We start from the raw sequence: 24,851 nt of genomic DNA on the forward strand, positions 1-24,851 counted from the left end.
GCCCTCCAACGTTGTTTTAAATTCTGATTCTATTCCTGGATCTCCCATCTCTTCTATATCGACTCTTTTTTCTTCTTCTATCACATAAGACAAATCTTCCCTCCTCATAGAGGCCTTCAAGGTTGTCTTTCCAAATATCCACTTCCTCCTCTGTATTTAACAGTGCAGCCCTTGCTAATAATTTCACTTAAGGTTGCTTTGACTTTCTTACATGCTGACTCAATCCTTCCAACAGTCATTTCTTTTTAGATTTCTTCTCATTCTTCAGGCAGCCATTTCGTCTTTGCTTCCCTACACATCCTGTCTATTTCATCACTCAGTGACTTGTATTTCTTTATTCCTGAATTTCCCTGAACATTTTTGAACTTCCTTCTTTCATCATGGGTAATAAAAGAAATACTTCGGTTTCTTCGCAGTTACTTTCTTTGTACCTATGTTTTTCTTTCCAACTTCTGTGATTGTCCTTTTCAGAGATATCCATTCCTCTTCAACTGTACTGCCTACTAGACTATTACTTATTGCTATATCCATAACCTTACAGATCTTCAGGAGTATCTCGTCATTCCTTAGTTCTTCTACATCTGACATCTTTAGGTATCGATTCTTCCAGACTAATCTCTTAAACTTCAAACTACTCTTTATCATTACTATATTGTGATCTGAGTCTATATCTGCTCCTGGGTATGCCTTATAATCCAGTATTTGATTTCGGATTCTCTCCCTGATCATCATGTAATCTAAGTGTACTCTCCCCAAATCACCCAGCCTTTTCCAATTATACATCCTCCTCTTGTGATTAAGAGTATTCGAAATTACTAGCATAACTGAGGTAGTCTTTCTCCTCTCTAATTCCTTATCCCAAGCTCATATTTTCCAGTAACCATTTCTTCCACTCCTTCCCCTACAACTACATTCCAGTCCCCTGTGACTATTAGAGTTTCATATACCTTTATGTACTGTATTACCCTTTCAATATATTCATTTACTCTCTCTATCTCTTCATCTTCAGCTTCCAACATCGGTATGTATATCTGATCTATCGTTGTCGGTGTCGGTTTTTTTATTGATTGTGATAAGCATAACTCTATCAGTGAACTGTTCACTGTAACACACTTCCCTATCATAATGAATCCTACTCCCGTTATACTATTTTCTGCTACTGATGATATTACCCTATGCTCATCTAACCAGAAATTCTGGTCTTCCTTCCATTTCACTTCACTGACCCCTACTATATAGAAATTGAGCATTTGAATTTCCCTTTTCAGATTTTCTAGCTGCCCTACCACATTCAATCTTCTGACATTCCACACACCGACACGAAGAACATTATCCTTTCATTCATTATTCAACCTTTTTCTAAAGGTCACCTACAACTTGCCAGTCCGCTCCCAGAAATTTGAATGGTGGACTATTCTGGAAACTTTTCCCAATGGAGGAATGATCATGACACCTTTTCAGTTACAGGCCACGTGCCCTGTGGATACACGTTATGTGTATTTAATGCATTGTTTGACATTGTCTTCTGCATCCTCATGCCATTGATCATTGTTGATTGATCCGCCTGTTAGGGGCTCTTTCCCACCCCAAGGGCGAGAGAGGGTGATTCTTATGATGGACGTTTTCGGTCACCAGTGCTTATTATTAATGAAAATTAAACACTGGCGGGTTGCGAACCCAAGAATGAGGACTTTTGGATTTCTAATCAAAGACGCTACCCCTAGAGCAGCTACACCAGTGTAGGATACCCATCCACAATAGCAGCCCAAAATATTATCGATCAATTTCCTGGCCGAATCCATGCAGTGAGACCTGCACCAGTAGCAGTTCACCTACAAAGTTTTGTATGACGATCCCCAGGCGTCATTAGAAACCTGTACTCGCTGGTGAACAGAAGCCACTCGACTGGCCCAGGTTCCGTTCCACTTGACGCTTCAGCCAATCTCTTTGCACTCCAAGGTCCTAGGTAGTTGTTTTACTGTTGTTCATAGCGACTCCTAGGGACCCTATTAATCGAGTGAAAATGTCTACTTACTGATTGTGTCGACAAGCCTCCAAGTTGACCCCAAGTAGAGTGAGTACTTTTACAATTACAGACTCCAGCAAACCACAAGTGAAACAGAGCTCACAGAGTTGTATTTTCATGATAGAGAGGCACACAGGCAGTCATGTGTGCCCCTCAATGGGAACAAAATTCCCTGCAGCTACCTCCTTAGTTACCTAGGTGTCTTCCTCTGCCTGTACCGTCATTTATGCAGAACTGCGCAAACCTGTGAAAGTCGTTTGGTCCTATTCTATATCAACTGTACCACATTTCTGGAAACAAGTGGGGAGGACATGCAGACGAAGAAAACAATGGTGCAATTTCTCTTGGATATTGAGCTGTTGCATATTGTGCTAAAGCGTGGGAGAACAGCGCTCATACAATTTAGACAGAAAGGGCGATGTTGACTATTTATGGCATGACTACAACAGGTCCCAGTCAGTGGTTGCTTCCTAAGACAGAGTACAATAAGAATTCAGTCCTAAATATCGGAGTCCACCAACTGAATAAGGTTGTGCAGTATGGTCTCTGTTGTCAGGAAAGCTCAAGATTAAACCTCATCCCAAAGGCGCAAGGAAGACATGACTACGTCTTGAAAACTGGGTTTAATAGTGGAAGTGCTACCTGTGACTATGGTGCCAAGAGGCAGACAGTGAGACATGTTTTGGGGGAGTGCCCACTCCACGTCTTTAAAGGGGGTTTGTCGTTCTTGGTTCAAATGGTTCAAATGGCTCTGAGTACTATGGGACTTAACATCTTAGGTCATCAGTCCTCTAGAACTGAGAACTACTTAAACCTAACTAACCTAAGCACATCACACACATCCATGCCCGAGGCAGGATTCTAACTTGCGACTGTGGCAGTCACGCGGTTCCGGACTGGAGCACCTAGAACCGCATGGCCACCGCGGCCGGCCTGTCGTGCTTGTCCAGTCATAGTTCTGGCTGCATGTTTGTATGTGTATGCTTGTATTTCATCAGAAACGATCAGTTCACCAGAATATGTTATTAGACTCGCATACCAGTCACAAGTTACGCCAGAATACCAGTCTAACTCCTTGATTCATCTCTAATGGGCTGGTGACCTCTATCACTGGGAAACATAAAAGCTGGAGAAGTGTCACGTTGAGTTTAGTTTTCACTATTCTATTCAATAAAACACAATCAAGTTTCAGAATATCATTTGTTGCATCAGCTGACTCCATTTTATTTTGAAAGGTTGAACAACATGGAATGGAACATGACAACGCTGCAAACGGATGATCTGAGGCATATCCTGTGTCAGTCACTCCAAGCTGTGCGGCGCATCACAAGAGCCACGGTCGGCAGGATGAGATGTGAGAGCTGGCGTCTACCTGACTCTGAGTGGATGTATAAAACTGGTGAGTATCTTATTTGGAAGTGTGTTATTGTTAAATAAAGCGTAATGTTCTGATTCAGGTAGTCCATAATGTTGACAGTATGCAGTTATGACCCTCTGAACACATAACATTTTAACGCATGTGTATCACTTGTTTCCCACTCACTCCAGCCCACTGTGGCCACCCAGTTATGGAGTGTTAGTGTGGCACCTGCAGTAGCAGTACACAATGACGGGCAAATTGCAACATTTAAACGTCAAAGCTCGAGTGAGTTGTGACCTGTTGGCATCGTTACATGTGGCTATTCGACTAACTCTTACACGAGGCAAACGAAGGCTTATGAGTGTTTCTTTCCGCTATTATTTGTACCTTGAGATATAGTTGGAGCAATCATAGAGAAGACTCAGTAAATGGAGAGAAGAACAGTTGAGTGAAGTTAGATTCTTCTTAATTCAGATGGCATGTGGTGTCAGGGTAATGTATTAAAACTCAACAATAACTTCCAAACGATTTTATGGTTTCCAACTACAGCGGCCCCTTTCCCCCCGGTCTGCATCACCCACCGGGTCCCACAATGCTGAGGGCGCCACCTCAGTGACCCAGTGCAATGCTCTGCTAATGTGTCGGCCTCGTATGGCAGCAGTGATATGACGACTCAGGGCTGTGCCAGCAGCTGATTCAACAGCCTCCCTCATGCGCTGCCTCATCACTGCCCACTGACCAATGCAGGATGTCCCGCACCGTGTTTCGTCGCCAGCGTGGTTTGGGTCATGTTTTGGGAGCCAAGATGACTTTCAGTGGTAGTGAGCCAAAGAGTGGCCTGCCGCTGGCTGACTGCGTGGCTACGGACCCTGCGTCAGCCTCAGAGGATCGAACCAACGACCTGCCATGGACTGGGATGCTGGCGCCCCACCTGCCGCTGCGTGTATCCCGGTGGTGTGACATGCCCCGCCATCCAAGAGAGCTACCACACTTGAATTCTTTGTTAGTGAATTGGCACCTATTTACATGTGGCTGTGCGCCTCTGTTTTGTTAAACGTGCCGTTTCGCATCACGTACAGATAACAAGCTGGCTTGGCCATGGGCCCCTTCTGCCTGTGATTTGCGCCATGAAAAACCGCTACATATACTCTTTCAGCAATTTGACGGCCCTGCGGCCTCTATTCTACTTCGCAACTGTTGGTATGCATTGCTCAATGCAATCTGGTCTGCATCTGACAGTAACCTGTGCACAGAATATTGCACAAAACTAACTTTCCCTATCCCAAACAGTAGTGCCTCTACATAATGAAAGAATGACAATGATAACGCTACCCTCTCACCTCAATCACTTTCATCAAACAACTTCATTGGTACATTGGGACAGAGACGTAAAATCACGAAGTGACTGATTAAGGGGCTTGCTTTGAAGATGTAATATTTTCAAAAACCATTCTGCCTGTGTCCATTACAGAGAAGTGTGTGTGTATGTTTTATATATAACTGCGGCGGAATGTTAATACTAGAATATTGCTAAACAGTGTCGGCCATATATGTGCATGGCATTGAGATACTATCTGCTCATATGGTTTAACTGTTTTTCATGTTGAATAATATGTGTTCTAGTTGTAGAAGAAAGTTTTTAAATACATGGGACAGACGTGATAGGCTCCAATCACTGCTTCCCACACTTTCAACATGAAGTGGGTACGAGGGTTCTGAGTATCACTCTCCCCCAACTCCCTGTACAGGACTCTGCACTCGTGCATTAGGCAGCTGCAGTAGGGCGCAGCCAGTGACAGGCAACCTGCATATGCAAAAGTTTAAAAGCTATGCATTCAAGAAATCTAAGATTAATACTATCATAATTATGATCATTTTTTAAAGAGGGAGTGGTTGTTCGGTTTTTTAGGGTTGAAATATTGGAGGTCTACCTTTTTCTCCTTAAGACAGAAGGTAAAGTTGGTTATGTTTACTTACAAGGTTACAAATAATAAACATGAAGGTTGAGGACAGATTTCAGTCGATGTCAGATAAGGAGAGGTCATGCATCAGCAGCAGAGCACACCGCCTCTAGCCTTGACAAGGGCCTGAGTTCACCGACAGAGAGCCTCCACAAATTTCTCTACCTGTGTCGTGCTCAGCTGACGTCACTCAGCAGATCCCGTAGAGCCGCCAGATCGCAGGGACTTTGACCGCCACTCTCCACACGCTGGTCGCAGACATTTCCTATGAGGCTGGGATCGGATCATTTGGCGGGCATATGGGGACGTGGCAGGACGCCTGAGTGGTCGTAAAGCCAGGAGCGCGTCCACGCAGATCTGTGAACACGGCTGCTGTCTTGGGAGAGTCCACGGGATACTCAGCATAAAGCTGGGGCACAGGTCCGGAATTAAAAGATCACTATGTGATGTGATGCGATTTAGACTGTACTTACACAAGACGTCAGCACGAATGTCTGACTCGTGACATTGTTCTTGTGGTAAAAGCGAGAATGCAGGAAGGTGCTGCCATTTTCTTGAGAACTTCTTAGAGTTTTGAGGCCACCTGGTGCTACGATGGGCCCACTGATGCACTTACGCTCCAGAGGGTACGGGGACCCACTACACGATGCCAACCCCAGCAGAACAGACAATATTAGTCGCAAGGAAAGGTAGAGCTGGTGGCCTTAGAAATAGTTTAAAGTGGATAACAAGCACTTTACATTTTCTCGCTTTTATTTCACCTGATAAAATTAAGGCATTCGCCCACTCTCTTACATATAACCTGACATCTGAGTGACTCAACATTACAACATGCATAGTACACGAGCAGCATGCAGTAGTGGTAATTACACTACTAAACAAGAACATTGCAGACAGATATGAACACGCATTTCTCTTCATGGGACATGCACGACTGTTGATATTCGTCACCAGTGATAAAATCAACTACAGTTGTAAAATTTTGCAACTATAGCTGGTTTTATCATTGATGACAGAAATTAATGTAAATTCCATATGTTATAGTTTGTATCGGAATACACGTAATACATAAATTGTAACTTTGCATCTTTAAGTTGACATAGATGTAAAACAGCGTAAAACATCGATTTTTGGAGCAACTGTTTCAAACTGTGGATGCATTACTCTTACGTGTTTGTTCGCCTTTCTATTAACGAATTATATAATGATAAAAATATCAAAATTTTACGTGCTGCAATTTCATAACATTATGGCTGCAGTACAAACAGTTATGGTCGCCTTGTAGCGGAGTGGAAAACAGGGGAGTCCCTTTCTGTCTCTCTGTCTCTGCCGCTATTTGTTTTAACTTTCAACAGTCACTAGTTATCGAAAACTCTTGCTTCCCCGCAGCAGGTATGCTTAGAAAAGGATCGAGCCACAGGAAAGTACAGCCTTAGGTTATGTCCAGGTCAGACAGAAATTCGACTGTGAGGCATACCCAGGTGCAGATATAACCTCAGATGTCCATTGAATAGCAACGAATTATGGACTGAAGATGAAGGGAATGGTCTGGAAGAATTAATATGGAAAGTAGTGGCACGCTGAAGTACAAGAAAATCATGAAATGCATCTGAATTTCACTTAAGCTGTAGATACAACGTTGGTGAATACCATATAGGCAGGAATAGACATCTATGAAAAGGCCATCACAGAAATTGGACAAACAAAGATAGATATAAGTGTCAACCAAGAACTATACAAGTTGGCGTCTAGACTACATGAGAATGACGGTACTCCGTTGGACTGAATCCTGTAGACAAGAGCAGGTACTAGCGACGCCTATGACACAATTAGCATAACACCTAGTCTATGGAATTTGTCGACAGGAATAATAAATTATGTGATCAAAAATATCGTGACATCTAGCTAAAAATGACTACCACGTTCGTGGCGCCCTCCATCGGTAATGCTGGAATTCAGTATGGTGTTGGCCCACTCTTAGCATCTGTGACAGCTTCCATTCTTGCAGGCATACGTTCAGTCAGGTGCTGGAAAGTTTCTCGGGGAACGGCAGCCTATTCTTCACGGAGTGCTGCGCTAAGGAAAGCTATCGACGTCGGTCACTGAGGCCTGGCACGAAGTCGGCGTTCCAAAACATACCAAAGGTGTTCTGTAGGATTCAGGTCCTGCATGATGAAAGACGGAATCGCTAGCCCCGAATTGCACTTCAACAGTGGGACACAATATGGTGCTTGAAAAATCAACGTAGGCCTGTGCTGTGATATTGCCTTGCGAAACAACAACGGTTGCAAGCCCCTTCCATGAAAAACACGACCACACCATAGCAAAACCGCCTCCGAATTTTACAATTGGTACTACACACGCTGGCACATAATGTTGACTGGGCATTCGCCATACCTGTACCCCGCTATCGGATTGCCACATTGTTTACCGTTATTCGTTAGTCCACACAACGTTTTTCCCTTGTTCATTCGTCTAATGTTTACGCTCCTTACACCAAGCGAGGCGTCGTTTTTCATTTACTGGCGTGAATTGTGGCCTATAATGAGGTGCTCTGCCGTGAAATCCAAGTTTTTTCACTTTCCGGCTATCATGGTACTTCCAGGGGATTATGAGGCACTTTTGGAAATCCTGTGTGATGGTCTGGATAGATGTCTGCGTACAACACATTGAGACCCTCTTCAACTATCGGCCGTCACTGTCAGCCAACAGACCAAGTCGGCCTGTACGCTTTTGTGCTGTACGTGTCCACGTTTCCACTATCACATCGGAAACAGTGGGCCTACAGATGTTTAGGAGTGTGGAAATCTCGGATAGAGACGTATGACACAAGTGACACCCAATCACCTGACCACGTTTGAAGTCTGTGAGTTCCGCAGAGCGCCCCATTTTGCCCTCTCACGATATCTAATGACCATTGATGTGGAGTATATGGAGTACATGGCAACAGGTGGCAGCACAATGCACCTAATATTAAAAGTATGTTTTTGGGGGCTTTTCATCACATAGTGTATATACTGAGTAATAGAAAAGAAAATAGTGGATATGACAGATGAGGATCATTTTGGCTGTCGGAAGGGTAACACTACAAGATAGCAGCACGCCTGACGATGTAATTGATGAGGGCAGCAAAACTAGAAAATAAAATGGACACATTCATAGGGCCTATCGACCTACAAAAATCATCTGGAAACGTAAAATTGTGCAAAATGTTCAAAATACTGAGAAAAGTAAAATGCAGCGAAGGACGAGTAATATACAGTAAGTACAAGAACCAAGAGGGAACAGTAAGAATGCCAGATGAAGAACAAAATGCTGTCCCATCTTCATACCAATGCGTTCTGTATGTTCCATTCTTCAATGTTCTGTTGGGAACCTTATAATTTCTTGTCTTATCAGTCCATCTAATTTTTAAAATTCTTCTGTAGCACCACATCTCAATTGCTTCGATTTTCTTCTGTTCCCATTTTCCAAATGTCCTTGATTCACTTTCATATAATCCTGCCCTCCAAACTTACATGTTCAGTTATTTGTCCTCAAATAAAGACCGGCATTTGATATTAGGTGATTTATTTTCGCAGGAATGTCCTCTTTGAAAATTTTTGTCTACCTTTTATGGCCTTTTTCATTTGTCCATTATGATCACTTTGTGCTTAAGGTAGCAGAATTCTTTTAGTTCATATGGATCTTCGTCTACAATTTTGATGTTGTTGTTGTTGTGGTTTTCAGTCCTGAGACTAGTCCGATGCAGCTTTCCCTGATACTCTATCCTGTGCAGGATTCTTCATATCCCAGTACCTACTGCAGCCTACATCCTTCTGAATCTGCTTAGTGTATTCATCTCTTGGTGTCCCTCTACAATTTTTACCCTCCACGCTGCCCTCCAGTACCAAATTGGTGATCCCTTGATGTCTCAGAACATGTCCTATCAACCGATGCCTTCTTCTAGTCAAGTTGTGCCACAAGCTCCTCATCTCCCCAATTCTATTCAATACCTCCTCATTAGTTATGTGATCTACTCATCTGATCTTCAGCATTCTTCTGTAGCACCACATTTCGAAAGCTTCTATTTTCTTCTTGTCTAAACTATTTATCGTCCACGTTTCACTTCCATACATGGATGGCTACACTACATACAAATACTTTCAGAAACGACTTCCTGACATTTACAGCTAAACTCGATGTTAACAAATTTTTCTTCTTCAGAAACACTTTATTTGCCATTGCCATTCTACATTTCATATCCTCTCTACTACGACCATCATCAGTTATTTTGCTCCCCATATAGCAAAACTCCTTTAATACTTTAAGTGTCTCATTTCCTAATCTAATTCCCTCAGCATCACCCAACCGACTTCGAATACATTCCATTATCCTCATTTTGCTTTTGTTAATGTTCATCTTATACCCTCCTTTCAAGACACTGTCCATTCCATTCAGCTGCTCTTCCAAGTGCTTTGCTGTCTCTGACAGAATTACAATGTCATCGGCGAAAGTCAAAGTTTTTATTTCTTTTCCATGGATTTTAATACCTACCTAACTTTTCTTTTGTTTCCTTTATTTCTTGTTCAATATACAGATTGAATAACATCGGGGATAGGCTACAACCCTATCTCACTCCCTTCCCTATCACTGCTTCCCTTTCATACCCCTCGACTCCTATAACTGCCATCTGCTTTCTGTACAAATTGTAAATAGTCTTTCGTTCCCTGTATTTTACCCTGCCACCTTTACAATTTGAAAGAGAGTATTCCAGTCAACATTACCAAAAGCTTTCTCCAAGTCTACAAATGCTAGAAATGAAGGTTTGCCCTTCCTTAATCTAGTTTCTAAGGTAAGTTGTAGGGACAGTATTGCCTCACGTGTTCCAACATTTCTACGGAATCCAAACTGATCTTCCCCGAGGTCGGCTTCTACTAGTTTTTCCATTCGTCTGTAGAGAATTCGCGTTAGTATTTTGCAGCTGTGACTTATTAAACTGATAGTTCGGTAATTTTCACATTTGTCAACACCTGCTTTCTTTGGGATTGGAATTATTATATTCTTCTTGAAGTCTGAGGGTATTTCGCCTGTCTCATACATCTTGCTCACCAGATGGTAGAGTTTTGTCAGGACTGGCTCTTCCAAGGCCGTCAGTAGTTCTAATGGAATGTTGTCTACTCTGGGGGCCTTGTTTCGACTCAGGTCTTTCAGTGCTCTGTCAAACTCTTCACGCAGTATCATATCTCCCATTTCATCTTCATCTACATCCTCTTCCAATTCCATAATATTGTCCTGAAGTACGTCGCCTATGTATACTCCTTCCGCGTTTCTGCTTTCCTTTCTTTGCTTAGCACTGGGTTTCCATCAAAGCTCTTGATATTCATGCAAATGGTTCTTCTTTCTTCAAAGGTCTCCTTAATTTTTCTGTAGGCAGTATCTATCTTACCCCTAGTGAGATAAAAATCTACATCCTTACATTTGTCCTCTAGCCATCCCTGTTTAGCTATTTTGCACTTCCTGTCGATCTCATTTTTGAGACGTTTGTATTCATTTTTGCCTGTTTCATTTATCGCATTTTTATATTTTCTCCTTTCATCAATTAAATTCAATACTTCTTGTGTTACTCAAGGGTTTCTACTAGCCCTCGACTTTTTACCTATTTTATCCTCTGCTGCCTTCACTATTTCATCCCTCAAAGCTAGCCATTCTTCTTTTACTGTATTTATTTCCCCCGTTCCTGTCGATTGTTCCCCTCTGCTCGCCATGAAACTCTGTATAACCTCTGGTTTAGTCAGTTTATCCAGGTCCCATCTCCTTAAATTCCTACCTTTTTGCAATTTCTTCCGTTTTAATCTACAGTTCATAACCAACAGGTTGCGGTCAGAGTCCACATCTGCCCTGGAAATGTCTTACAATTTAACACCTGGTTCCTAAATCTCTGTCTTACCATTGTATAATCTCATACCTATTAGTATCTCCACTGTTCTTCCATGTATACAACTTTCTTTTCGTGATTCTTGAACCAAGTGTTGGCTAGGATTAAGTTATGCTCCTGGCAAAATTCAATGAGGCAGCTCCCTCTTTCATTTCTTAGCCCCAGTCCATTTTCATCTAATATGTTTCCTTCTCTCCCTTTTCTTACTCTTGAATTCCAGTCACCCATGACTATTAAATTTTCGTTCCCCTTCACTACCTGAATTATTTCTTTTACCTCCTCATACATTTCATCAATTTCTTCGTCATCTGCAGAGCTAGTTGGCATATAAACTTGTAGTACTGTAGTAGATGTGGGCTTCGTGTCTATCTTGGCCACAATAATGCATTCACTATACTGTACTGTTTGTAGTAGCTTACCTGTACTCCTAATTTCTTATTCGTTATTAAACCTACTCCTGCATTACCCCTACTTGATTTCGTATTTATAACCCTGTATTCAATTGACCAAAAGTCTTGTTCCTCCTGTCACTGAACTTCACTAATTCCCACTATATCTAATTTTAACCTATCGATTTTCCTTTTAAAATTTCTAACCACCTGCCCGATTAAGACATCATTAATTTAGTCTTTCTTTGGCTTTGTGCTGATGTTCTCACAGTTACCTGCACTTGGAAGCATCAGAACAGTGTGGATGCCATTTTCCTGAGATTCTGATTGTATTTTTCCAGTATCATATAGTCTACAAACCAATTGGGATAATAGTTTTGTTTACAAATCTCTCAACAATTTTCGAGATTCTGAAGGACTGTTCGGTATGTCTTCCACATGATTTGGTCACAAGTGTTTCTGACCCATGTTTGTTTATATGGGATGGGGAGGCAGCCATTTCGAGGAACGCTGCTTGCCGCGACCTTCCACCAGGTCACCTGGGAACAAAGAAGCGTGGTACTGGCTGCTGCAGGCAAGAGCAACACCCAACTCTGAACACCACAGAACGCCACATGGCAACCACAGATCTCAATACAGATTTCATCAGTCTGTCTGTGATAGTTGGTGATCTCACCATTCTGTTGCCTCGAACCCTACTTCTCGCTCCATGTTCTGCTGCTGTTGCCCCACAGCCAAATGCCAATGTAATGTGTTGGTACGATGCTCCCAAGTCCCTCATGTCGAAGATTAGATCTTTTACAAAGTCAGTAAGATGCCATACATTGAACATAAGTGTTCCTTGCACATTTTCTTTTGTGACCTGCCCGTGAATAATTCCAGTAGGTTTAGACACAAACAGTAACCATCGTGTACTCACATCATTCTCCATCTGTAGGTATATCTTTTCAATATAGCAAGTAAACTCGCGTAAGGACTAAATTCGAAATCATCGCACATGCATAAAAGTAATGCAGTATGATATTTTAAAAGACAACATAGTTACCATTAAATGTAAAAATTATTTATTTCCACAACTGCAGTTTTGATCTTTCGCCCATTATCAAGTGGTGTACAGCAAAATCTGAAAACAAAGGACAGGGTATGTGTAGAATGGTACTATCATGCCATTCATATGGCAGTTACATTACAAAAAATATTAAAAATAACACATCACTTACATTGTGTCTCAGTATATGAGAAAATTACGAACCTTCTGACATGTATATAAATAGATAAAAAATGTATGTTCTTGCTCATTAGCTCAAGTTTATGAAAATAAAATTATCGTTAGTTAACACTGATGATATTTTAATAAAATTGATCTAGTTATCCATAATATACATTTTTATTCACTATCCCTTGTAACTAATACTAATGTAAGAGATTATAATATAAAATATTAATGTAATATAACTTTAAAAAATATTTATTTTACATATATTTCCCATAGGTGAATGTAATGTAATTAGAGAATTAAGCATTTTTTTTAAATATGAAAAATATTTTTACAATTTTTCTTAGCACCAAAAATTGTCCTATTTTTGACTTTGGTGAAAAACATGTTTTTTAAGATTATGCTAAAGAGTAAGTATATAAAATTATTCTAACAACTTTTTCTTAATCCCAAAATTATCCTATTCTTGTCTTTAATGAAAAACTTGTTTTTAAAAATTATATTAAGGATAATTATATGAAAAAGCATTTTTAGATATTTCCTTAGCCCCAAAAAAAGTTCTGCTTATTACTTTTGTGAAAAACGTGTTTTCTAAAATTATTTACTTTCAGCTTCAACAGCCATAAGATTATTATGATTTGCCATTTGTAAATGACTTTTGAAATAAAACTTATTTACAGTTCTACCACATCCACAAGTAACTTTAATTTTCTTACAGTCTTTATATAAATAAGAATGACCACCTGTTCGATATTTATGAAATTCTTCAATACTTTTTTAATCAGACATTCATTACACAGTCTTCATTGTGGCATAGCGTTGTCCATTTAAAGAATATAAATTTTTCTTCACTATCTGAAAAGTGCATAAATTAATCATTTACATATTTATTCAAAAAGTTTAGAGCAACAAAATATCGAAAATTTATAAAACAATTCACAAAAATTGAAGATAAAATAATGAAAATATTGTTGGCTTCATAAAAAAATGAAGAATTTGTTCCTTTAGATGAATGCAAAAATAAGTCAGTTGTGGTATTCGATGATTTCATTCTTGAAAACCAGGACATAGTTAGTGAATATTTTTCTAGAGACAGACACAAAGGTATAGATTGTTTTTATTTAGCTCAAATCTATTCAACAGTAGTCAGAGATAGCCTAAATTTTATAAGTATCTTTACACAAGATGATACCAATTTAAATCATAATTATCATGAATTTATTGGTGGAAATTTTTAATTTCATATTTTTAAAGAAATGTTTAGTAAATGTTGGAGTGATGAGTTTGGATTTTTCACTATAGACATGACTAGAAAACCAAATGAAGGTAAGTTTAGAAATAGAATACAACATGTCTTAACATCATAAACTTTAAATAAAAACAAAAACATTAATGTTAAACATAAACATTGAACATGAATGTTAAACATAAATGTTAAATATAATTAATGTTTTTTCTTCCTTAATATATGTGTGCAAGGTAAGATGAAAAAGATGTTAAAGAAGCATAAGAAAATAGAAAGAAAGCTGAAGAATTAAAAGAACGATTTAAGCTTTAGAAAAAGCAACCAAGAACAGATTATGAGAAATATAAAAGGAAAGATCAACCTAATACTGATGCCATCGAAAAGCTAAGACAAGAAATTGAAGGATTAGGTGATAATGTTTCAAAAGCAATTGAATAAAATAGATAAGTAGAAGAACAAATGATTCCATATCGTCATCATTTTTTTAGAGACTTATCACCAGTAAACCAGTAAAAGATTGGTCTGATGATAATATTTCTCGACAATATGATTGTACATTAAGTGAATCAGTAATTCAAGATGTATTAAATAAAAATGAACAAGAGGAGAAATTAAGGAAAGCAACAGAATTCAAACAACCTGAAAATGCTAGAAAAATTAAAGAGGCACAATATGATAATAATAATTTTGTGAAGTACAAACAAATGTTGGTAAAAAATTTTAACGTATATTAATCATAGAGAAGATCCAACCTTCGGATTAAAACTTTTTGGGCATTTAAATTTGTTTCAAAATGACCTGTAATTTTTAATGGTGATAGATTAAAAGTTGGTGCAAAAGACTTTGAAGGTACAGATAGATTAATGAATCTCTTAACTAAAAAACAAGTTACTATAGATGATTTATATGAAAAATTTAATTCTGTTTTTCTATCAAATTACGCAGATATATTGTATGGTTCAGGAGGACTATATTCTGAAACTTATCCAAATCAAATAAAATCAAGTAGATATAAAAAGTATAACAAACTAATAAAAGGAATTGATAATGTATATTTTCCAAAAGTGAATCAACTGCCATTATCAGATTCTTCTTAATCATCAAGTAAAGCTATTGGACGTGGTTTACTTAAAAATATACAAATAAATCAATTAAATGTGTTTGGATGAATGATGTTAGACAATTAATTGATAAATTAGCAGTTATTCATGGTGAGGAACTAGCTGGAAATAAGAATTATCATAATGAAATAGTTAGTATTGCTCAAATGTTAACATATAAATTTGGTGATTTTATAATTGATTATCCAAAAGGAATTCCATATTTAACTAGATTTTTGAATAATCTTCCACATACGCTTTGGAAAAGTGATAAATATGGTACAGGATTATTAAATACTTTAATTAACAAATTACCATTTGAAGTGCATCTTTCTGGTTATAATTACTGTGATCCAGGTACAAATTTAGAAGAAGGACTAGCTAGAGGTGATAAAGGTATAAATCCATTAGATGAAGCTTGTAAAAACAAGATATTGCTTATAGTGATACTGAAGATTTAGGTAAAAGACATATAGCTGATAAAGAACTTGAATTAGCTGCAAAAGAAAGAATGTATGCAAATGAAGCTTCATAAGGTGTAAAGGTTGCAGCAACAGCAGTTAGAGAAATAATGTATGGTAAACGAAAATTAGGTATGGCAATTAAGGTAGATGAAAATGGTCGAGGATTATAAGTATAAAAAATTTTTGTACATCTTAAACTATATAAAAATATTTATTCAATTTTTAACTCTATAAGTGAATAACTTTACAATTGATACTTTGCTACCTACTCACAAAACAAATACAACATCAATTAAATTAAAACAGAATAATGAACAATTAATTGCAATTGAACCATTTTTAACTGAGCCACAAACATGTAAGAAAGATAAAAATACTTGTGGAAATTTACTTACTTAGGTATGTCTGTTGTTAAAACATTATTGAATATCTAAGAAAAAGAAAGAAGGTAAAGGACTAACACAACAAGAAGGAGGATTTCTTCCATGAATGTGGTACATTTAATTTAGATACATCTGACAGTCCTGTGCACACATTGGATTTGTTACTATAAAAATAATACTAAAAAAGTTGTTTTTGATTAATTTGGTTGTAATACACCAAAATATTTAGTTAACTATGTAGAAAAATAGAAGTATATTACAATACCGAAAGAATACAAAATTTTGATGATGTAATGTGTGATCATTTATGTTTATTCTTTTTAAAATTACTATGTCAATATTATACTTTTAATGATATCTTATATTTAATAAATGTACATTTCTGGAAATAAGCTGCGGCCTAAAGGTGATGGAAATGTATTATCAACCTTAACTGGACCACTAGAAAGTGTTATTATTAAACAACTATGTGCAAGACTTGATCCAAAAATAGGAAGTGTTATTAAACAACTTAACAATGAATTACATCCGATTTTTGAACTAAATAAATCTTTAAAAGCTCCAATTAGTGGTTCTGATGATGTTACTAAACAATACTTACAAAAGGAATATGGTACAAAACCAGTATATACAATTATTTTAACACATTTTAATAACTATGTCAACAATACATAATTCAATTAAATAAATTAATTAGATTCATCAAGATAACTTCAATACTTTTAAGACGTTTTTTACAAAAAAGTAAATAGAAAAAGCTTTAAATAACTATGTTAATATAGAAGAATATAACATGATTCTTTCAGAGTTAAAGAACAGAAATAGTATAATAGATTGTATTTTTGAGCATAATAATAAAGTAATAAAAGATACAAAATGAAATCTTACTAATTCATTAAATAAAATTGATTCAGTAGAAAGTTATGTTAAATCATTAGAATCAGAAATTAAAAATAGCTTAGACAAAAAGTAGGTAAAGATCTAGAAGTACTGGAAAAATTACATTAACTTTAACTTTATTAAATTTGTAATCTATTTAAATTTTTATATATGTAAATTGAAAATCATAGTTCACAAGCCTATCATATTTATTCTTTATAATGAAAAAAGGTTACTGATATGCATAGTCCATATAGAGTAACAACTAAAAATGAAAGACAAAGAATTGAAGGATTTTGTACAATATGTAAAAGAAAAAGAGTAAATTATTAAAAATATAGTAAATGAACAAAGGTCTAAGACTGCTTCAGCAATTGCTGGTGAAGGTTTAAATAATAATAATATTCGCAACAATATAATTAATGAATTACATAAACCAATGAGAAACAACTTTAGAAGAAGAAATTTTGTTTCCTTCAATTAGATGATTTATGGCAAGCTGATTTAGTTGAAATGTTTACTCGTAATTCAAAACTGATTTCTCGAATAAACAAATGCTATAAATATTAATTAACAATAACTTATGTTTTTTTCAAAATATGCATTTGTTGTTCCTATTAAAAGATAAGCATCTATTTTTGAATGATTTAACATTACGCCTAAAGAAAAGATGTGGAACAAATTTGCTTTAGAAGAAAATTATAGATATATTAACTTAGTTAAGAGTCTAGTTCATAAATACAATAATACAAAACATTCTACAATAGCAACGAAACCAATAGGATTTAATGAAAAATATCTAAAAACCAGTAACACTGTACCTAGTTGCTGGCTATAGTCAGCTATTTGATGATGCAAAAGTCGGCTTCAGCTGACGCCAAATTTACAACACGTGATAAAGTTAGGATTAGAAAATTTAAAGGTCTTTTTGAAGAAGAATATACAGCTAATTGGTCAATAGAAGTGTTTGGAATTGAATATGTATTTATTCTAATCAAACTACATTTAAATTAATAGATATAAAAGGAAATTTTTGTGAACAAGAACTACAGAAAACGAAATATCCAGATGTATATTTAGCTTTCAACCTTTTAAGAAAGAAACGGGATAAAGTTTATGTTAAATGGTAAGGATTTGATAACTCACATAGCAGTTGGGCGAATAAAGATAAAGCAATTTTATAGTAGTTCAGTTTGATGATGATGCAGACTATTTATGTTCCTAAACAATTGTTCTTGTGTATATTATTCTAAATATTGAAATAGTTCAGATGACAGACAATACTTAAATTTTCGTTCATACAGATTTATTGAATTAGGATTAAAGTTAAATCTCAACATTTCTCAGCACAATTTGGATGTCTATCTTCGGTTTTATATAGTTGTTTCTGTAAATTTTTTCTATGTGTTCTAATGACATAATAGTTATATTCACACTCATCTTCAAATAATTTTAAATGGGTGAATGTTGGTCTTAAACTGACATCAATTGTTTTAGGAACTACATGTGGTAATAAACTATTTATTTCTTCATTTCTTTACCTCTTATTTCTAATGCAATATTAACTGTTTTATATTTTGAATGTGATCATCCTTTAATTGAATTATTTCTGTGTTTAATTTATTCAGTTCTTGTAGTTGTTCTATACATTTATCTTTGTCTTTTATTTGTATATATAGGCATCAATCATCCTATATTCACCGTGTTTTCTAATTGATGATAAAACTTCATTTTTAGAAGATGAAATTAGTGATTATTTACCAGGTTTAGAAAATTGATCATATTTTACTTTATCATCAATATCAACATGTTTTCCAGTTGCATCATCAGTATCTTTACCCTCTAATATCTGTGCAACATATTTTGCTTTAAACCATGGATTATTTTCTTCATCAATAATCATAAAACATTGTTTATTGTTGTATGTAAGCTTGTTGTAGAACAGATCTACAATTGATTCCATTTAAGAGAAATATTTTTTATTAATGTTGAAAAAAAATAGTACCTGAATTTTGTTCATTGTACTTATGATTATATTAAAATACCTCTGTTATTGCTGTTTGTGAAAATAATAGTAGCTGCACTGGGCTTAGAACTGCAACAGAATAACAAGCTTATTTTTAATTGATTTTGGTTACTTAGATATTTCACCAGAAACTGAAATAATCCAAGTTAGTGATGAATTAGTAAGAGAATCATTAATGTTATTTCAACTAACACACAATCTTGATGTTTGTGTTGGATGAAGTGAAGAAATTTAAGTTTTATCAACCAACTTAGATGTGGTGTATAACATTCATTTGAACATTATAGAACTAGTATGTACAAAGAGAATAAAAAGTATATGAAATGGAATTGTAATGGTGCAAATAAAAAAGTATCAGAATTTACAAATGTGGCTTTTAGTTTATGGCAGAAATATAGTGGTATTCAGTTTATTCATGATGTCAATGATCCAGATATTTTAATTACAGGTAAAAGGCGAATACATTTATATGAATTTAATGGTGAACATTTGCCAAACGAGTTAGATGGAAAAGGAAATATGTTAGATTATGCCTTTTTTTTAAATAGGAATAATGATCCATTAGAAACACATATGGAGAAAGATGAAAACTGGCACTTTGAAATTGATAAAAATACACCAAACTATCAAACAAATTTATTTGAAGTTTAAGTACATGAAAATAGTCATGCATTAGGTTTAGAACAGTCATGTGTATATCAATCCATAATGTATGCTTACTATAATGGTTGACATTTAGAATTATCTCAGGATGAAATTGATGCTATCAAAAGTTTATATGGAACACTAAAAAATACATTAATTACAAAAACAAAAACAACAACTACTACTACAATGTCACTTATACCAGTTGAACCAATTGAATCATTATGCAAACCTAAAAAATTTGATCACTTACTAATAGCAAAAGGAATTGTGTATATTTTTCATAATAAGTACATTTCGATAAGTGAGAATAAGCCACAAATAATAACTAATTTTTTTGACATTTATACCACAAGATTTACAAAAAAATAGAAGGAATATATCAAAGACAAAGTGGTGAAATTGTAATATTTGTTGACTATATGTTTTATATGGTAAACTTACACACATTACAATTAATTTTGGGATACCCACAATCAACAACTACAATAGAATAACGTACAAATTTTTTATTAAGTAGCATTGTAAACACTTATTAAGGAAGAATATTTAATTCCTTCTGCGAATATTTGTATGTAGATTTATCATGGAGAGCTATACTAAGAAAATCTCCGGGATTACCACCAAAAATGAATTCTGTGTTTAGATACACATACGGTTTTTTTAATTTTTTCTAAGATGATATTTTCTACAAATACAACGAATTTACAAAAAAAGTAGTTTGAGCCAGCTGATTCTTCTTTATTTGGTATTAATTGTCATAAGACATCAGAATTAATTCCTAAAGTAATAAATATATTGAAAGATACAGTAAAAAAATTGAAGGATTCAACTTTTTTAGAAATTTAATAAAAATTATTTCTTGTAAATAGGGAACAAAAACGAAATGATTAGTAACTAAAAGAAACTTACGTACTACTTGAGGTATGTGAAAAAGATATTGATTGTCCTATTTGTTTAAGTAATGAAATTATAATCAATTTGTTAAATCAATCATATTTTTCATAAAGAATGTATTGACCAATGCTTAAAGTAAAAAGATAATTGTCATCTATATAGAATTGTTATTAAAAATAATGAACCAACATTAAAAATATAATTTCTGCACTTGATTATTTACTAATAAGTACAAGCTCTATTGATCCTTTATTTGATAGAAATCGACAATTTAGGAATGATAACTATGAATGTGATGATGATTATGATGGTGATTAATCGTGATGATTATTTTTAAAATAATTTACATTAATAATTTATTTAAATAATTTACTTTTTCATAATTCTAATAAATTTCTTATATATATATATATATATATATATATATATATATATATATATATGGAACATATTCAAGTTCGAATTACTTCTGAATGTGGAAAAAGTGTTTGTAAACATTATTTCAAGGAACATGCAAGACGAAATCCAACAAAAGAACATACGAAAATTGAAACTGAATCAACAATGAATAATGAAGAATTTAAAACTGAAGAAAAAAAGAAATGTAAAATTTTTTAATGAATTAAAAATTTAAATTGTTTTTAAATAAGACCATCACATAAAGATAAACATAATTTTAAATGCAAGAAATGAACCTTCAAATGTATTAAGAATAACAAAGTTTTGTTAATAATAAAAATCGAATTACTTCTGCATGTGGAAAAAGGGTTTGGAAATATTATTTCAAGGAACATGCAAGACGAAATCCAACTGAAGAACTTACGAAAATTTAAACTGAATCAACAATGAATAATAAGGTTTAACTTTAAGTAATGATTCTTTATTATTTATTATCCTTCCATCTATTAATAGCTATCAGGCTATTAATAAAAATAAGTTTTACAAATCTAATAAACTTTTTAATAAGTAGAAAAGGTAACTAATTGTTTAAAAACTTACTTCTTCCTCGTTAAACTAAACTAAACAGTAAACTAATTCTTTTAAAAACTAATTTTATAAAAACTAACTGTTTAAAAACTAGATAATAAAGTAACCGATTGTTAAACTGGTTCATTAAAAACTCATTTATTGTTCACCTTATTCTTTTTTTGATTACTTATTTATTAAATAATATTCCATGTTCATCTATTAAATAAGCATAATTTAATTAATAAAAATAATATTTACAAATGTATTAAATTTTTTTGCAAAAAATAGAAAACGAAATGGAAAGTAACAATGAGGTTCAACTAGAATATATTGCTTATCAACTACGATATATTGTTGCAAGACTTCATGAATTTTATAAAGAAAACTATTTATGAGGATATTCAAATTTACATAAAGCTGAATTAATGAGATTTATTATTAGTAATCGTTCAATTATTATTAGTAATCATCCAAATATTCTTAGAAATAGTACGCCTGTATAAAAACAAATATTGTTAAATAAATATGTCTAAAATATGTGAAAATCATAAAAATTATTTAACTGAAGTAAGTAAAAACTTTAAAAATATTATATTGATTTATATACCTGAAGAAGTAAGTGCAAATCAAACAAATATTGTTAAAAATAATAAAGCTGTATGTAGTGAAAATCTTTGGAAAAAGTTACCATTTTATGATATTTATGACGTTTTTCTAACTAAATAAGATAAGCCATTAAAAGGTATATTTCCATTTTCTACAAATACATTTGCAAAACCAAAAGATAGAAAAACAATTAAAGATTACTTAGTTACAAAGGCATTTGGAAAGAGATTACAAAATATAAAAATATAAATATAAAATAACTTAGGAGGTAAGTGGGGGAATACAAGTCGTTCTTCCCTTAGCTCTCATCAGTAATTGTACATCCAACAGTAAACGTTTTATATAATAGTATCTTAATATCATGTTTACATTCATTAACAGAATTTGCCATTCTGTATTACGATACAGACATATGACGTAAGGGAATAAAATAAGGAACTTCTTTATTATGATGGGGGATAATAGCATATATGGTATCTGCCTCCAATGACTTACAGTAGTTTAGATGCTCATAAAATGTGGCATTAATAATTATGTGTATTCATTTTAGCAGATTAACATCACACAGGCATAAATCTCATTGACACAACTGTCGTAAATGAATTGATCCACATAACAAATAAAAAAAGTACAATAAACTTAGATAAATATGTATGATAGGATACTTTCCACAAATTACAGAACATTATGTCTACCTCCACCTTACTGTGAAATGTACAATTAATATGTAATATACCATACCAGTACAAATGTAGTCATAGATTTTCATGGTCCTTAGAATGCTTAGGGGAAGTCGGCTCTTTCAGCTACTCTTGCAAAATGCCTCATACAGTTTCTTGCTGAACTACTAAAATATATTACTTATGTTAAAACAAGGGTATCCTAAATATAAAAGTACCTATGAGTGGACGTGATTCTTCCTCGTTTTCATACAGATCATACAACTCATTGGAAACGTCGTAAGGACTACTCGTATTATGAAACCAGCATAGACACGATGCTGTGCAAATCGTCACTTCATATGCTTGGCAGTAAGTCAAAGTCAAACAGGAAAATTACACATCCTCATTTCTGTTACCTTCTGTAATTGGCACATAAACTGATTGTAAATGCAGGATCCAATCCTCCCTCAGGCGTGGATTTGTCTGATGTCCTTAGTTTAGGTAGGATGAAGTAGATCTAAGTTCTAGGGGACTGATGACCTCATATGTTAAGTCCCTTAGTGCTCAGAGCCATTTGAACCATTTGATTGTAAATTATCTCAAGATCTCTTATTCCTTAACTCTGTCTCATTGCTGAGCAAGTCATGTGGTTTATTTTTGAAGTAGTTGTATCTCTGCATTTCTTCAGGTAGGTTGATATCTCTACCCTTAGGAAACGTATGAAGAATTTTTATGACTGCATATACGTCAGTTTGTTGTACTCCTCTCGCTCTGCCTGTTGTGCTCTTTAAATTTGTGGCAGGAATAGGAGCCATGTAACATCTGGTCGAGGTGTCTGTGCTGTAACTCTTACAATTACTGGCAGTGTACATTGATCTAGTTTCAAAATGTGAATGCTACTTGCATACACTTTTTGAGGGCAGAAAGTGAAAGCTGTGCTTATACAGAAATCTGATCCACTGGCTTGTTCACTAGTTTTCCAGGAACGCCTCTCCAGCTACTGGCGAGATGTGGCGCAGCTGCTCTCACTCAGTGCGACGCACTACTCTCAGCTGTTGGTTCCCCTCGCATTAGAAGATATGGTAAGTGGACTTTTCTCCTCCTCTTACAAACTGCCTTATATGTATGGGGGGTGAGAATATAACACACACTGAGTGGTCAGTTCTTGGAGTGTGTTTCCCAGTTTTGTTGGTTCACACACCAGCTATCTTTGGTTCTCCTGTCTAATACTAACCATTTGGAAGAATTCTGAACCAACCTCTACTTCTGTGGGCCTTTTGGGGCTATGATACAGATAGACCAAGATCGGAATGGTTAGAGATAGTCTGTGTCTTTCTTTTTTCGTATTTGCTCGCTACTTCCTTAACAGATTCAGGTAACTTTGTATCAGAAGCTGCTTTACAAGCTGAAGCCTCTGAGCTTCATATTTAGTGGAGACTGGCCTAGAGTCTCTGTCTGGCATTTCATGGCCAGACAGGGTGGCCGACAGGTTCTAAGTGCTGCAGTCTGGAACCGCGCGACCGCGACGGTCGCAGGTTCGAATCCTGCCTTCGGCATGGATGTGTGTGATGTCCTTAGGCTAGTTCGGTTTAAATAGTTCTAAGTTCTAGGGTACTGATGAATTCAGAAGTTAAGTCCTACAGTGCTCAGAGCCATTTGAACCATTTGGCATTTCATGTCACCATCAGCATCTTCGCTTCCTCAGAATCTCTACTCCTAATAGAAGGAGGAAGGTAGGGGTCTGAGATCACATAGCCTGCTAATTGCAAAGATTAATAAGAAAACAGGTAAATCAAGTTTTACACAATGATATGAATGCTGTCGTGGAGAACATCATAAGGATACTTTGCCAAGGGTCAACAGCAGTTGACACGAAAATCATAGCATGAGTCGACGATGCGATTTTATAGAAAGCGCATGAGCAGAAATAGCAAGAACATTAGTTTATTAGTCTACAAACGCTTGAACATAGCTATATCTTTCTCATCCACAGTGATAAAACTCATAATTCGAAGTGCATTTATTTCGGAGAAGCCAAAATTCTATGATGATGGTTCAGTACTATTCTGTAAGTACCGTAGGGTCAGCTACAATTTATGGCACAG

General features: G+C 35.2%; 1 long non-coding RNA gene across 1 annotated transcript in view; it reads left to right on the forward strand.

Annotated features, from left to right (window-relative positions):
- The window catches only part of LOC126302902 (uncharacterized), an 80,292-nt gene extending 56,503 nt beyond the window's left edge, over positions 1-23,789 (forward strand). The window contains exons 2-3 of the long non-coding RNA XR_007553153.1: positions 3,262-3,425; positions 23,722-23,789. This is a non-coding gene — a long non-coding RNA (uncharacterized LOC126302902). The remainder of the gene's footprint in view (positions 1-3,261; positions 3,426-23,721) is intronic.
- Positions 23,790-24,851: the final 1,062 nt, after the last annotated feature.

Source organism: Schistocerca gregaria, unplaced genomic scaffold (genome assembly GCF_023897955.1).
Source record: "Schistocerca gregaria isolate iqSchGreg1 unplaced genomic scaffold, iqSchGreg1.2 ptg000180l, whole genome shotgun sequence".
In the NCBI taxonomy this organism is placed as follows: domain Eukaryota; kingdom Metazoa; phylum Arthropoda; class Insecta; order Orthoptera; family Acrididae; genus Schistocerca; species Schistocerca gregaria.